Source organism: Diadema antillarum, unplaced genomic scaffold (genome assembly GCF_040938485.1).
Source record: "Diadema antillarum isolate AM-2024a unplaced genomic scaffold, OU_Dant_1.0 scf00000210, whole genome shotgun sequence".
In the NCBI taxonomy this organism is placed as follows: domain Eukaryota; kingdom Metazoa; phylum Echinodermata; class Echinoidea; order Diadematoida; family Diadematidae; genus Diadema; species Diadema antillarum.
In genome coordinates this window covers 685708-688987 of record NW_027271099.1, presented here as the reverse complement: position 1 = coordinate 688987, position 3280 = coordinate 685708, and the positions used below count along the sequence as shown (strand labels likewise).

At 35.8% G+C, this 3280-nt stretch overlaps 1 non-coding gene across 1 annotated transcript; it reads right to left on the bottom strand.

Moving 5' to 3' along the window:
- Positions 1 to 1206: 1206 nt before the first annotated feature.
- Positions 1207 to 1280, bottom strand: Trnar-ucu (transfer RNA arginine (anticodon UCU)). Its single transcript has one exon. It is a non-coding gene; the product is annotated as a tRNA-Arg (tRNA).
- Between the last annotated feature and the right edge of the window lie 2000 nt (positions 1281 to 3280).

Sequence of the window (3280 nt, the reverse complement as noted above, 5' to 3'; positions counted from 1 at the left end):
AAGACGACCAGAAGTTTGACAAGTAAAAGAGATCACATCTATAAAAAGCATATACCCGGTTTTTACACCTCGTTATAGATAATATTCAATTACTTTTAATAGTTTCGCTCTAAGTCCGTTCTAAGTGGTGCGGTCAAGTGATATCTTGAAATAGATACACAAGATATTATAACATGTGGGATCCAGTTCCTCTCAAAATTGATCGTCGTTGCAAAAAAAAAAAAGAAAAAGGAAAAAAAAAGAAAAGAAAAGAAATCATACCCGGGCCATTGTATAGGCTATTACTTGAAAGTAATAAACAGAGATTGTTTGTGGAATTTGTTGTTGTTGTAATTTTTTTTTTGTATGTGACAACGGCGGCCTTCCGTTTGCCCTTGACATGATCTGCTGCATGCGAAAACATTGCCCCCATATTCCCTCTGCTTTTGAATAGACTGATCTGACTGATTTGATTTTGATTAGAATTAAATTGATCTGAATTTGAATTAAACAGTCATTGTCATTATCGACAATTACAATGCTCAGCTACACAACTTTTGAGATACTTTCATACACCCCTCCACATGCAAATACAAAATGTGCAACTGCATTTTTGTATTTTATTCTGACCGTTTCTTGAGCTCAATACTATCACATTCCCGATCCAAAATGAGCTAAGATGGACGAGATGAGATAAGACAAGAGAAGAAATGACAGAAGACAAAATTATCTTGGTGTTCAAGATGACTTAAACAGGTAAATGTACAAATTTCAGACAAATGGAATAGTAAAGGTATAATATAAAAGATAATCGTAAACATGGACTGAACACAACAAATTAGAATTTTGAAGTTTGAAAATATTTCCAAGAATTAGTGACTATTTTTCTTTATTCTCATCAAAATTTTTGAAAATAGGCCTAAAAATTCGCTGTTTTTCTGTAAATATTGCGACTCCATATACAAAATACTTTCATCTACAAAATCAAAAATAAGTGAAGTTCACTGAAATTGAGCAAAAATTTCTATTCTGAACCACTAAGCAGTCTAAAAGAGGCCTATCGAATAAAGCACGCTATCTGTTGGCACTGCCGCAGAACACTCTAACTGCATACTGTACTTGTGTGAAGAGCCCTATACGTGTTATTGCAAAATATTGCATCAGTCTGTCAGTGTAGACGGTTTTTCAATAGAAACATTTTCAAAAGTGATAACAAAAGGATAAGATCATCCCCGCCGGGACTCGAACCCGGAACCTTTGAATTAGAAGTCCAATGCGCTGATCCATTACGCCACGGGGACTGATTGCGAAATTATCTAGTATTTCATAGTCTTGACTCCGTAGCTGCGTGATGGTAGATGCGAAAATGCAATTATTGTCTAGTGTTGCGCAATCGGTCTGTGATTGTGTTTATTGACGCTGCTCCTGTTTTTGTATTTTTCGGAAAGGACCAAGCATACGATTTAAAAAATTAAAAAAAAATTGCTCACGTGTGTGTATGTGTGTGTTTTGTTAAGCAAAATTTGTCACAAACACAAGAACAATCGCACCATTAGCTTTCAGAACAAAATGGTTATCGTGTGTGCGTGCAAAGTGTTTTTGTCACATTTTATTGATTGGCCTAAACAACGTTCATTACTTTGTATGGAGTGACATGATCTTATTCTTAATGAAATATCCTCTGAAGTTTAACACAAGCATACTGTTTACAATATGCATTTATACTCCCTGTACCACATGGATTTTATTAGTTATACTCTATATAGCATATGTACATGGACAGATTTTTTTTTTTTCTTGGGGGGGGGGGGGAGGGGATCACTATGATATTCCAGGTATATGACTTAAAGTCCATAAAGTAGTCCTATATTATACTTTGTTGGCAATCATTTTACTTGAGTCAAAATATTGTTTTATTTTATCGGATAATTGTCGTTATTCCGAAGAATCCTTAATTCGAAAATGAAATGAGGTTCGTTATTCCAAAACACAAACTTTCTACACTCAATATACCTGCATGTCCACTAATGCTAAAATGAAAGAGGGTGCATGACCAGGGGGGCGTTTCATCAACGAGTTCGTCGGAGTTTTCACCGACGAATTTGCTATCAGCCAATCAGACCAAGAATTTCATTAGCTTTTAACAGTTATCAGTGTAAATCCTTGCGTCTGATTGGCTGATAGCAAATTCGTCGGTGAAAACCCCCGACGAACTCGTTGATGAAACGCCCCCCAGAACATTAATTTGTTGCGAATGAAATGAGTTTCGCTATTCCGAAGGTTCGAACGAATCCGAGAATGAAAAGAACACGTACTTTCGGAATTACGTCGGAATTACGAAAACTTATTTCTTTTTTGGATTGACAAACTTTCTGATCCAATAACATTTTTTATTCATTTTCGGATTAACGAGCCTTCGGATAACGAATCTTTGGAATAGTTTCATCAAACGAAGTAAGTGACGCAGCTTTCAGACTCTCTCCACACTATTTTGTTCTCGTTAGATCAAAGGACCCATGAACTGACGGAGTTATGCTCGGACAAAATTTTACGTTAGAAGAATACTTTATTTCATGTATGGCACAATCAAATCACACACAAGTCTATGCATGTAGTACATGCACCAAAATGTATCAAAAATTGATAATCAAGAAAAAAATCCAAACGAGACACAACCTAAATTCTTCCGTGCGATTTCAAATACTGCATGCAAATGGTAATTGCAGGCGTTTTATTCGCGAGCAATCAAATCAAGGTGAGTATGATGACGCCATTTCAAAATTACATAATGATAAAAAAAACCTATCAATGACCACAGATGACGTCTGGAATGTTTTATATTCGATGCTGAGTTGTAATCAAATTAGATACCATGATTTCAATTATCCATTCATTCATTCACGTGTTGTTTTTTCACTTATTCTCCTTTCACGTGTAAAATAATCCATTAATGCCCAGATTGACACAAAATATAAGTAAAGAGTGTCGATTTTACTGAGGTGTTTTGAGTGATCACAATATTCGTCGGGAAGCGAAAATTGCATAGTACCTCAAGAGAGATCGAATCTCTACAGACAACCTAAGTTTTTTGTTATTGCTATTTATCGCCATTAATCTGGTTGAATACAACCTTCTGTGGTTATATGCGCGCACCTGATGGTTCCAACCAAAGCTATATAGAACAAAAGACATCACTTCGGTACCAGTATTCTATTGTTTCATTTTTGTGATGCATGTTACGTTACATTCCATCGAACAGGTGATCTGTGTGAGTTTGGAATGTTATTGTACGCCAGTCTCG